The sequence below is a fragment of the Hyla sarda genome, chromosome 5, assembly GCF_029499605.1.
Source record: "Hyla sarda isolate aHylSar1 chromosome 5, aHylSar1.hap1, whole genome shotgun sequence".
In the NCBI taxonomy this organism is placed as follows: Eukaryota; Metazoa; Chordata; class Amphibia; order Anura; family Hylidae; genus Hyla; species Hyla sarda.
Window position 1 is genome coordinate 243,540,784 of NC_079193.1, and position 13,727 is coordinate 243,554,510.

Consider the following 13,727-nt stretch of genomic DNA (forward strand, 5'->3'; position numbering starts at 1 on the left):
TTACTTCAATGGCAATGGATTTTTCTTTCTCATTTAATATGAAGATAGAACAGACAGACAGATAGACCTCCTAGTCACAGTTTGATTAGTTTCAAACCTAGATGTTACTGAATAACTGAATGCAAATGAGAAAAATGTTTCCCTTTTGGCTGAGGTCAGTGAAAAAGAAGTTAAAAGACATTATGTGAAAGCTTTAGACCCTGACAGGCGTTGATAGAAAGAGAACAATCGGTAAAGAATGACAAATTATTAAAATTAAAAAAGAAGAATCCATGCTATCTGTCAAACAGTGATGCTTTCAATCAGTTGCAAAAAGCTGATATATTTTAATAAATCTATTGTATTAGTGCATAACATCCCGCGGATATAACTGTCATAACTGCCTTAACCCCTACAGGACCCATGACGTAACAGTACGTCCCGACACCCTGGGTCTTAAGGACCAGGGACGTACATTTATGTCATGGGCAGTTTTAGTCCCCGCCGGGCGGGGATCGGAGCGGGATGCCTGCTGAAATCATTCAGCAGGCATCCCGTGCAAATGCCCAGGGGGGGTCATCAGACCCCCCCATGTCGGCGATCGCGGCAAATCGCAAGTGAATTCACACTTGCGATTTGCGAGATTCCGGGTCATTACGGGTCTATAGTGACCTGGTGACCCGGAATGTAAGGGGTATCGCGGGTGTCTAAGACACCCACGATCCCCCTGAAGCGATAGGAGTGAAGTGGCACGGGTGCCACCCCTCCTATACCTGCTATTGGTGGTCTAGACGCGACCAGCAATAGCAGATCGGGGGCATGGGGGGTTTACTTTCGTTTTCCTCGTCCTGCCCTCCCACAATAGGCGGGGCAGAACGGGGAAACGACGGGGACTGGCGCCGAAGATCCACTTACCGATCCTGGCGGGCGTCGGAGGCTGCAGGCGACAGAGATCGGCGGGCGGCGATGACGTGCGGCTGGAACTGACGGAAGCCGGTGAGTTGCCTAGCAACATCTGGAGGGTACAGTTTGAGACCATTATACAGTGGTCTCTAACTGTAGCCCTCCAGATGTTGCAAAACTACAACTCCCAACATGCCCAGACAGCTGTTTGGGCATGCTGGAATATGTAGTTTTGCAACAGCTGGAGGGCTACAGTTTGAGACCACTATATAGTGGTTCCTAAACTGTAGCCCTCCAGATCTTGCAAAACTACAACTCCTAGCATGCTCAAACAACTGTTTGCTGTCAAGGCATGCTGGGAATTGTAGTTTTGCAACAGCTGGAGGACCACAGTTTGGAGATCACTTTGCAGTGTTCTCTAAAACTGTAGCCCTCCAGATGCAAAACTGCAAATCCCAGCATGTCCAAACAGCAATCAGCTGTCTCGGCATGCTGGGAGTTGTAGTTGCGTACCTCCAGCTATTGCATAACTACATCTCGCAGCATGCCCTTCGGTGATCAGTACATGCTGGGAGTTGTAGTTTTGCAACAGCTGGAGGCACACTGGTTAGAAAATACTGAGTTAGGTAACAGAACCTAACTGAAGGTTTTCCAACCAGTGTGCCTCCAGCTGTTGCAAAAGTACAACTCCCAGCATGCACGGTTTGTCAGTACATGCTGGGAGTTGTAGTTTTGAAACAGCTGGAGGTTTGCCCCCCCATGTGAACGTACAGGGTACATTCACACGGGCAGGCTTACAGTAAGTTTCCTGCTTCAAGTTTGGGCTGCGGCAAATTTTTCGCCGCAGCTTAAACTTCTAGCGAGAAACTCACCGTAACCCGCCAGTGCGAATGTACCCTAAAAACACTACACTACACTAACACATAATAAAGGGTAAAACACTACATATACACCCCCTTACACTGTCCCCCCAATAAAAATGAAAAACTTATTGTATGGCAGTGTTTCCAAAACGGAGCCTCCAGCTGTTGCAAAACAACAACTCCCAGCATTTCCGGACAGCCACTGACTGTCCAGGCATGCTGGGAATTTAGCAACAGCTGGAGGCACCCTGTTTGGGAATCACTGGCATAGAATACCCCTATGTCCGCCCCTGTGCAATCCCTAATTTAGTCCTCAAATGCGCATGGCGCTCTCTCACCTCGGAGCCCTGTCGTATTTCAAGGAAACAGTTTAGGGCCACATATGGCGTATCTCCGTACTCGGGAGAAATTGCACTACTAGTTTTGGGGGTCTTTTTCTCCTTTTACCCCTTATGAAAAGGAAAAGTTGGGGCTACACCAGCTTGTTAATGTAAAAAAATTTACACTAACATGCCGGTGTTGCCCTTTACTTTCTATTTTCACAAGCATTAAAAGGAAAAAAAGACCCCCAAAATTTGTAACGCAATTTCTCCTGAGAACAGAAATACCCCATATGTGGGCGTAAAATGCTCTAAGGGCGCACAACAAGGCTCAGGAGTGAGAGCGCACCATGTACATTTGAGGTCTAAATTGGTGATTTGCACAGGGGTGGCTGATTTTACAGCGGTTCTGACATAAACCACAAAAAAAAAAATACCCACATGTGACCCCATTTTGGAAACTACACCCCTCACGGAATGTAACAAGGGGTACAGTGAGCATTTATGCCCCACAGGTGTCTGACAGATTTTTGGAACAGTGGTCCGTGAAAATGAAAAATTTTATTTTTCATTTGCACAGCCCACTGTTCCAAAGATCTGTCAAACGCCAGTGGGGTGTAAATACTCATTGCACCCCTTATTAAATTCTGTGAGGGGTGTAGTTTCCAAAATAGGGTCACATGTGGGGGGGTTCCACTGTTCTGGCACCACGGGGGGCTTTGTAAACGCACATGGCCCCTGACTTCCATTCCAAACAATTTTTTTCCCAAAAGCTCAATGGCGCTCCTTCTCTTCTGAGCATTGTAGTGCGCCAGCAGAGCACTTGACGTCCACTCATGGAGTATTTCCATACTCAGAAGAGATGGGGTTACAAATTTTGGGGGTCTTTTCTGCTATTAACCCTTGCAAAAATGTGAAATTTGGGGGGAACCACACATTTTAGTGATTTTTTTTACAAATGTAAAAGTCGTGAAACCCCTGTGGGGTATTAAGGCTCGCTTTATTCCTTGTTACGTTCCTCAAGGGGTCTAGTTTCCAAAATGGCATGCCATGTGGTTTTTTTTGCTGTTCTGGCACCATAGGGGCTTCCTAAATGCGACATGCCCCCCGAGCAAAATTTGCTCTCAAAAAGCCAAATATGACTCCTCTTCTGAGCATTGTAGTTCACCCGTAGTGCACTTCAGGTCAACTTATGGGGTACCTCCATACTCAGAAGAGATGGGGTTACAAATTTTGGGGGGGGGGGGTCTTTTCTGCTATTAACCCTTGCAAAAATGTGAAATTTGGGGGGAAACACATTTTAGTGAAAAAAAAATAATTTTTTTTTTACATATGCAAAAGTCGTGAAACACATGTGGGGTATTAAGGCTCACTTAATTCCTTGTTACGTTCCTCAAGGGGTCTAGTTTCCAAAATGGTATGGCATGTGTTTTCTTTTTGCTGTTTTGGCACCATAGGGGCTTCCTAAATGCAACATGCCCCCCAAAAACCATTTCAGAAAAACGTACTCTCCAAAATCCCCTTGTCGCTCCTTCGCTTCTGAGCCCTCTACTGCGCTCGCCGAACACTTTACATAGACATATGAGGTATGTGCTTACTCGAGAGAAATTGGGCTACAAATAGAAGTATACATTTTCTCCTTTTACCCCTTGTAAAAATAAAAAAATTTAGTCTACAAGAACATGCGAGTGTAAAAAATGAAGATTGTGAATTTTCTCCTTCACTTTGCTGCTATTCCTGTGAAACACCTAAAGGGTTAAAACGCTGACTGAATGTCATTTTGAATACTTTGGGGGGTGCAGTTTTTATAATGGGGTCATTTGTGGGGTATTTCTAATATGAAGACCCTTCAAATCCACTTCAAACCTGAACTGGTCCCTGAAAAATAATGAGTTTGAAAATTTTGTGAAAAATTTGAAAATTGCTGCTGAACTTTGAAGCCCTCTGGTGTCTTCCAAAAGTAAAAACACGTCAATTTTATGATGCAAACATAAAGTAGACATATTGTATATGTGAATCAAATTTTTTTTTATTTGGAATATCCATTTTCCTTACAAGCAGAGAGCTTCAAAGTTAGAAAAATGCAAATTTTTCACATTTTTCATCAAATTTTGGGATTTTTCACCAAGAAAGGAAATTACCATAAAATTTTACCGCTATGTCAAAGTAGAATATGTCACGAAAAAACAATCTCGGAATCAGAATGATAACTAAAAGCATTCCAGAGTTATTAATGTTTAAAGTGACAGCGGTCAGATGTGCAAAAAACGCTCTGGTCCTGAGGTGTAAAATGGCCTGGCCCTTAAGGGGTTAATAGTTAGCCTGTTTTATGCCCTAATGACCAAGCATTTGCTTGTTTTTTTATTGCAATATTTCAAAAACTGTAGATATTTCTGTTGACATAATCATGTGAGGGCTTGTTTTTTTGTGGGGCCAGTTATAATTTTCAATGCCACAATTTTGGGGTAGATATAATGCACATAACTTTGTTGTTGCTGTTTGTCTTGGGGAGCATGATGGGCTGGAAAAAATAGCTCACAAATGCGAAAAGGCCTTTCATTGCCTGGACTGGTGTTTTGTATGAGAAATTTGGACATTTATTGGCCTTGATAATGATATCCATACATAGAAGAAACAGTAAGTGGCACTCACCAATAGGTTGAATATTATGTTCTTTTACTGTAAAGCAGTAGGGTCTTAGAAAATGTTAAAATGAAAAGGGTCTTTAAATGTTATTAAATGTTTTTTTCTTTTTTTCTTTTTTTTTGTTCATGGTCACTGCACACATTTAAGCCCTAGAAATGTTTTATTTATACAGTTATCACTTGTCTAGGCCTTAGTAATCATGGAATATTACTTGAAATGCTGCTGCCAGAATTTTCCAGGATGTAAAATTTGGCGCCAAAATATGCAGTTTTGGTGCCAAAATTGCCGATTTTGGCACCAACCTGGGCAATTTTGATGCAAAAAAATCCAATATGGCGGCGACGAAAGAAAATGAGCCCAAAATTTGTAAATTTATGGCTTGAAAAAAGACTAAAGTGGCATGAAAATGAACCCCATAGTCTCTCCAAGAATAGTAGTGTCTACTGTAAATTCCAGATTTGTCTGTTGCATAGCTGTTGGAGACATTACCTATTGTCTGTCCTTAGATGGTTTTGTCCAAACTGCCTACTCTGCTGTATTGTAAATGGAAACACATCATCCCATTGGTTGACAGTCTATTGTGGACATAAATAAAAAGGCTTGTGCAGTACTAGGTGCTGGGATAACCTTCAACCATGGTAGAATGAGCTGTGTGTTGTGTCTCTTTTCTTTGTATGAATGTGAAGCTCACAGATGGACGAAGGACCTAATGGTGTACACAGGGAGTACCACAACAGTTTCTAATTAATTATATGTTTATTTTACTTTTCCATATGTACAGTAATTTGAATTTAACGATGCTTTACAATAAAAATATATAAATAATTATAATACATAAGCAAAAACAAAGGTAGGGCAAAAGTTATACAAACTGTAGACAAAGGGTAAAAACTAGGGGGAGTGACAACAAATAGAATCAGGAAACTGCAAGACTGCTGGACTTCTAATTGGTGAAACATATTCTTTATCCTGTATACTGCATTATTCTAAGGGAGTTGTATATATATTTCATAAATTGTCAATGATTACAACAATTTAATTATGGTAATTATTGAAATGTCAACAGCTGACATACATACTCGCCACATAATACCATTGAAAAGTGTGTCTAGCTTACCTAGCCCTGATCTAAAAGTTTCGGAGACAGGTTACTAATTACTGAATAAGTCTTCGCAGTTATTTGAAAGTGCTAATTCCACAAACTAAAGTTTCATGTCTGTTTTAATGGAAACTTGAAGACAGTGAATTTTTCACAAAAATCACCTGCATTGATTTTCTCTGCTTGATTGAATATGTGGGCAAAGAAGATGTACAGGTCTATTGTTCCTTGTTTGGCACCACTATCTGTTTACTATGGTCTGTTTTCACTAGTACAGGGATAACCTGCAAGAGAAAATGATAACATGTTACTAAATGTACAGGCTATATCGGCCCCTCTCATTCAATTTATTTGAAGCAAAATAAAAATATCTGAATGTTCCTAAAGATATTGGGGTGATAGATTAGTAGTAATATGGTCTTAAGTATTTTTGGCTGTTCCATGCCTAAAACTCAGTGACCTAATTATACAGGTTAATAGTGCTACCTCTTATAAAGGTACTGTCAAGAGGTTTCAACTTTAACATGTCTCAGGCATGAGAAAGACATTTATTTTTAAAGTTACCCTCACAGCTTGAGTTCTAATGCATTCTATCAGGTCTATCCTGACATAAGTATTATGTCAGCTCTGAAAAATTCATAAAAATAACTGAATCTGCTTTGCTATCAGCATTTTTAAAATGAGGAGTTCAGTAAGATTTTTAAGAAGTCCCTTCTTTAAAAGTTTAGGAAAACTTTGTCCAAAACCTTAGTTTCTTATGTGAATTATCACCTGTACGATGCCATTGCTGACCCTTGTAGGTGTCAAAGCATTAAAGGGATATTCCAGGCAAAACCTTTTTTTTATATATATCAACTGGCTCCGGAAAGTTAAACAGATTTGTAAATTACCCATGTGATCTAAAATAACAGATGATCCTCAACCCCAAGTGCAGTTGTGCACTGTAAGCTGGGGAAGAGGTCCTGCATTTATGGAGCACAATGTAGGTTCACTACTGTGGTAGATGTAACAATGACATTAACTAACCCTCAAAACTGATGTTAAAATTGAGACATTAGCCAGTATATCCTTATATTAAGGACATACCTGAGCCCGCACACCACGCCAAGGTTTCTCAGATGGTACGGGTCCTAACAACTAACCTACCTGTGCATGATAGGCAAAACCAGGAACCAAATTACAGCAGTATTAGGCCTAGGCTTGTAGACTGCTCCCAGGTTAGCTCCAGTGTGACTAATCACACATACAATGGGAGAGGGAGGGACAGGCTACAAGCCCCACCCTGGTTAGCTAGATATAGTGCCGGCCTCACAGGTGAAACCTTAATGCTACCCAGTATGATAAAAAGGGTGCATTAGTATAAACTTTAGACATGAAACAACTTACAATTGCGTGGTCTGCAATGGCAAGAGATACTCAACTCCAAGTGCAGTTGTGCACCTACACTGGGGTGGAGCTCCTGCACTTGTGGTCCGTTGCTATGGGCGATCCCCAGCATGAAAATATGCATGCAATGGAGGATGCCTGCAAACGGTCACAAGTACCACAAAGGCATCCTACACTTGATAAACGTGTGGATGCATGAAATTTAAACATTAGACAAATTCACCGATGTGAACGTTTGCAGACATCCTCCATTGTATGCATATTTTCATGCTGGGGATCGCCCATAGCAACAGACCACAAGTGCAGGAGCTCCACCCCAGTATAGGTGCACAACTGCACTTGGGGTTGAGTATCTCTTGCCATTGCAGACCACGCAATTGTAAGTTGTTTCAGATTTGTAAATTACTTCTATCAAAAAATCTTAATCCTTCCAATAGTTATTAGCTTCTGAAGTTTTCTGTCTAACTGCTCAATGATGATGTCACGTCCCGGAAGCTGTGCATGATGGGAGAATATCCCCATAGGAACTGCACAGCTCCCGGGACGTGAGTCTTCAGAGAGCAGTTAGACAGAAAACAACAACTCAACTTCAGAAGCTAATAACTATTGGAAGGATTAAGATTTACAAATCTGTTTAACTTTCCAGAGCCAGTTTTGGCCTGGAATACCCCTTTAAGGTATGTACATCTATACTATTGCATAGGTACAATCCAAAAATCCACCAGGTACAAACTGCAAATCTGTCAAGGCCTTTGGATTCTCTTGTCGTAAACAAATATTGTTAAAGGGGTATTCCAGGAAAAAAATATTTTTATATAACAACTGGCTCCAGAAAGTTAAACAGATTTGCATATTACTTCTATTAAAACATCTTAATCCTTCTAATAATTATCAGCTGCTGAAGTTGAATTGTTCTTTTCTGTCTGACAACAGTGCTCTCTGCTGACATCTCTGTCTGTCTTAGGAACTGCACAGAGCAGAATAGGTTTGCTATGGGGATTTACTTCTACTCTGGACAGTTTCTGAGACAGGTGTCATCAGAGAGCACTTAGACAGAAAAGAACAACTCAACTTCAGCAGCTCATAAGTACTGAAAGGATTAAGATTTGTTAATAGAAGTAATTTACAAATCTGTTTAACTTTCTTGATCCAGTTGATATATCAAAAAAAAAGTTTATTTTCCTGGATAACCTCTTTAAGGATATTCTCATGTAAACCAGTGCTTCCAAAACTCACCAGGGAGGTTGCCCTCAACTCTTGTTGAGGCACAGCTGTCTCAAAGGAGTGAATATGCTTTTTCCCAAATCTATAAATAATGTTGTGCACTTGCTGAAATGTTCTACTCTGTACAGTAGACACATTTTTAGATAAAAGGAAATTATTTAAATTGTAGTCATGGACTACCAAGAGTGAGTGTCAGGCATTGATTTTTCTGACTGGGGAGGTGACCCGCAGAAAATACCTTATTGCCAATTATGAACCCATAAGCTGTCTTAAAGAATTAGGCAAAGGATCCGTGCTGAATTTTAGTTGTATCTGGCTGTGGTGGGGACACTGGTTTTGCCATTCAATGTGTCTGTTCTCTCTGTCCTGTTTGGTTGATCTAGTCAGTATTTAGTTTGTTATCCTTGGACTGTTGCTAATTTGTTGCTTGTTGAGTGTATATGTTAATTTTAATGCATCTATGTAAACTAGTAAACGATCTGTTTATTCTGATATGCTGAATCTAGTTGTCTATGCTTCATGTTTAGCTCTCATAGCAATTACTTCTGTACTGTAGTTTTTGCCTATTAATGACTTGCGTGAATTAGTTTGAATGAGTACAACTATATGAAGGAGTATGTATTTCTTGTGTGACTACTTCAGATTTTCAGATCCTGCTTTTCCATTTAGAACTGGAGTACAGGGAGCCATTATTATGATGATAGGAATGCGGCTGCTATAGGTTAATCTAGTTCTGCAGCCTACCATCAGTATCATTACACTGATAGAGAAAGGATCCCTGCACTCACTTGCCACAGTGCTAGCCTGAACTGTTAACCCTTAGTGTGAATTAGAGACTGGTGCTGAAAATTAGAGACTGGTGCTAACAACAGTCTCTTCACCCAGCTTTAGGACAACTGATCTAAACAACCAAGTTCAAGTCACTGCATGTACAGTGATCTCATTGTTACTGAGTCCCATTTTTGTTTTTCTTATTCTGCAGCTTTTCTCTAAAGAGTTCATCTCAAGAAAGTCTGGTTATTGTCATCTGTCCGCATGCAACAATTACACGTGGACCTCTTTCAATCTTATGGAAGATTGGTATATACAGCTATAGCTTTAGCAAGATGTGATCTGACCTCACTTATCTTTGCTATGTCTGGGCTGGGCATTATGATCTTTCCAGGGCTGCTGTCTGTAGTGATTTCACCAGACAAGATGGCAAACTAGTCAATTCTGCAAAGTAAGTCTTCATTAAAAGAAAAAGTATACTGTTAATGTAAGCTACGTTAGGGGAAGATGAGCATGCTTTCATGTGTCTGCTGGAATACTCATTAATGACCAGCAGTGAGACCTACAGTAATCCTGACTAAGCTATCAAGCCTCAAATTCACATACAGTATGCAGAAAGCTCCTCTGGCTGAAAATATAAATATAATATATATTGGACTTGATGGGTCTGTTCCTTCTCCTAACCTTATCAGCTATGTTTGTATGTAAACTATCTGGTTATTCCATTATCCCGAATCCGGTAGTTTGTGTTTAACTCTCTTAGCAGTTACTTCTCTATTCCTATCTCTTCCTGTAAATACTGTATATAGTGGTTATCAATTATCATGCACTTTTTCACAGATAGGGACTTGACATTCTGGCGATATTACATAGAGATGAGCACATTTTTTTAAACTTCGATTCGGCCAATTCGATGAATTTCCCCCCAAATTTTGATTTGATCTGAATTTATTTGCGGCAAATCGCTATTAAAAACGGTGACTTCTGGCCTACAGAGAGCATCAATAGGGGTGCAGAAAACTTTGCATTTCCATAACACGCATAGGGTGTGTGCTGGGGTAGTGAAATAATACTGTTATTCAGTATGACATGTAGATCAGAGGCATCGCTATTAGAATCACCGTCGCAGAGCAGCACAATGACAGAGCCTGGAGGTGGCATCAGTATGAAGAGACCATATAGTGGCTGAATGACACAGCCCGGAGGTGGCGGCAGCATGAGGAAACCATATAGTGGCTGAATGACACAGCATGGAGGTGGCAGCAGCATGAGGAGAAAGTATTGTGGCTGACTGACAGCCTGGAGTTGGCGGCAGCATGAGGAGACAACATAGTGGCTGAATTACACAGCCTGGAGTTGGCGGCAACATATAGTGGCTGAATGACACAGCGTGGAGGTGGCGGCAGCATGAGGAGACCATATAGTTGCTGAATAACACAGCGTGGAGTTGGCAGCAGCATGAGGAGACCATATAGTGGCTGAACGAAACAGTGTGGAGGTGGTGGCAGCATGACAAGACCATATAGTGGCTTAATGACACAGTCTGGAGTTGGCAGCAGCATGAGGAGAACATAAGGTGGCTGAATGACGCAGCCTGGAGTTGGAAGGCAGCATGAGGAGATCATGTAGTGGCTGAATGATACAGCCTGGAGTTTGAGGCAGCATGAGGAGAACACATAGTGGCTGAATGACAAAGCCTGGAGGTGGCGGAAGCATGAAGAGACCATAGAGTGGCTGAATGACACAGCGTGGAGGGGGCAGCAGCATGAGGAGACCATACAGTGCCTGAATGACACAGCCTGGAGGTGGCGGCAGCATGAGGAGAACATATAGTGGCTGAATGACACAGCGTGAAGTTGGCGGCAGCATGAGGAGACCATATAGTGGCTGAATGACACAGCCTGGAGTTGGCAGCAGCATGAGGAGAGCATAAGGTGGCTGAATGACACAGCCTGGAGTTGGCAGAAGCATGAGGTGACCATATAGTGGCTGAATGACATAGCCTGGAGTTGGCGGCAGCATGAGGAGATTCTGTAGTGGCTTTATGACACAGCCTGGAGTTTGAGGCAGCATGAGGAGAACACATAGTGGCTGAATGACAAAGCCTGGAGGTGGCGGAAGCATGAGGAGACCATACAGTGCCTGAATGACACAACCTGGAGGTGGCGGCAGCATGAGGAGACCATATAGTGGCTGAATGACTGGGTCTGGAGTTGGCGGCAGCATGAGGAGAACATATAGTGGCTTAATGACACAGCCTGGAGGTGGTGGAAGCATGATGAGACAATATAGTGGCTTAATGACACAGCATGAAGGTGGCGGCAGCATGAGGAGACCATATAGTGGCTGAATGACACAGCGTGGAGTTGACGGCAGCATGAGGAGACCATATAGTGGCTGAATGAAACAGTGTGGAGGTGGTGGCAGCATGACAAGAACATATAGTGGCTGAATTACACAGCCTGGAGGTGGCGGAAGCATGAGGAGACCATACAGTGCCTCAATGACACAGCCTGGAGGTGGTGGCAGCATGAGGAGACCATACAGTGCCTGAATGACAGCCTGGAGGTGGCGGCAGCATAAGGAGAACATATAGTGGCTGAATGACACAGCCTGGAGTTGGCAGCAGCATGAGGAGAACATATAGTGGCTTAATGACACAGCGTGGAGGTGGCGGCAGCATGAGGAAACCATATAGTGGATGAATGACACAGCGTGGAGTTGGCGGCAGCATGACAAAAACATATAGTGGCTGAATTACACAGCCTGGAGGTGGCGGAAGCATGAGGAGACCATATAGTGGCTTAATGACACAGCCTGGTGTTGGCGGCAGCATGAGAAGAACATAAGGTGGCTGAGTGACACAGCCTGAAGGTAGTGGCAGCATGAGGAGATCATGTAGTGGCTTAATGACACAGATCGGAGTTGGTGGAAGCATGAGGAGAACACATAGTGGCTGAATGGCAAAGCCTGGAGGTGGCAGAAGCATGAAGAGACCATAGAGTGACTGAATCACACAGCGTGGAGGTGGCAGCAGCATGAGGAGACCATACAGTGGCTGAATGATACAGCCTGGAGTTGGCGGCAGCATGAGGAGACCATATAGTGGCTGAATGACTGGGCCTGGAGTTGGCGGCAGCAGGAGGAGAACATATAGTGGCTTAATGACAGCCTGGAGGTGGTGGAAGCATGATGAGACAATATAGTGGCTTAATGACACAGCGTGGAGGTGGTGGCAGCATGAGGAGACCATATAGTGGCTGAATGACACAGCGTGGAGTTGGCGGCAGCATGAGGAGACCATACAGTGGCTGAATGAAACAGTGTGGAGGTGGTGGCAGCATGACAAGAACATATAGTGGCTGAATTGCACAGCCTGGAGGTGGCGGAAGCATGAGGAGACCATAAGGTGGCTGAGTGACACAGCCTGGAGGTGGTGGCAGCATGAGGAGATCATGTAGTGGCTTAATGACACAGATTGGAGTTGGTGGAAGCATGAGGAGAGCACATAGTAGCTGAATGGCAAAGCCTGGAGGTGGCGGAAGCATGAGGAGACCATACAGTGCCTGAATGACACAGCCTGGAGTGGGCGGCAGCAAGAAGAAACCATATAGTGGCTGAATGATAGCCTGGAGTTGGCGGCAGCATGAGGAAAACATATAGTGGCTGAATGATACAGCCTGGAGGTGGTGGCAGCATGAGGAGACCATATAGTAGCTGAATGACACAACGTGGAGGTGGCGGCAGCATGAGGAGACCATATAGTGGCTGAATGACACAGCCTGGAGTGGGCGGCAGCAAGAAGAAACCATATAGTGGCTGAATGATAGCCTGGATTTGGCGGCAGCATGAGGAAAACATATAGTGGCTGAATGATACAGCCTGGAGGTGGTGGCAGCATGAGGAGACCATATAGTAGCTGAATGACACAACGTGGAGGTGGCGGCAGCATGAGGAGACCATATAGTGGCTGAATGACACAGCGTGGAGTTGGCAGCAGCATGAGGAGACCATATAGTGGCTGAAAGAAACAGTGTGGAGGTGCTGGTAGCAGGACGAGAACATATAATGGCTGAATGACACAGGCTGGAGGTGGCAGAAGCATGAGGAGACCATATAGTGGCCTAATGACACATCCTGGAGTTGGTGGCAGCATGAGGAGAACATAAGGTGGCTGAAAGACATAGCCTGGAGTTGGCAGAAGCATGAGGAGACCATATAGTGGCTGAATGACACAGCCCGGAGTTGGCGGCGCATGAGGAGATCATGTAGTGGCTTAATTACACAGCTTGGAGTTGGTGGCAGCATGAGAAGAACCTATAGTGGCTGAATGACACAGCCTGGAGTTGGCGACAGCATGAGGAGACCATATAGTGGCTGAATGACACCGCCTGAAGTTGGCGGGAGCATGAGGAGACCATATATTGGCCTAATGACACAACCTGGAGTTGGCGGCAGCATGAGGAGACCATATAGTGGCTGAATGAAACAGCATGGAGGTGGCAGCAGCATGAGGAGAACATATGGTGGTAGAAG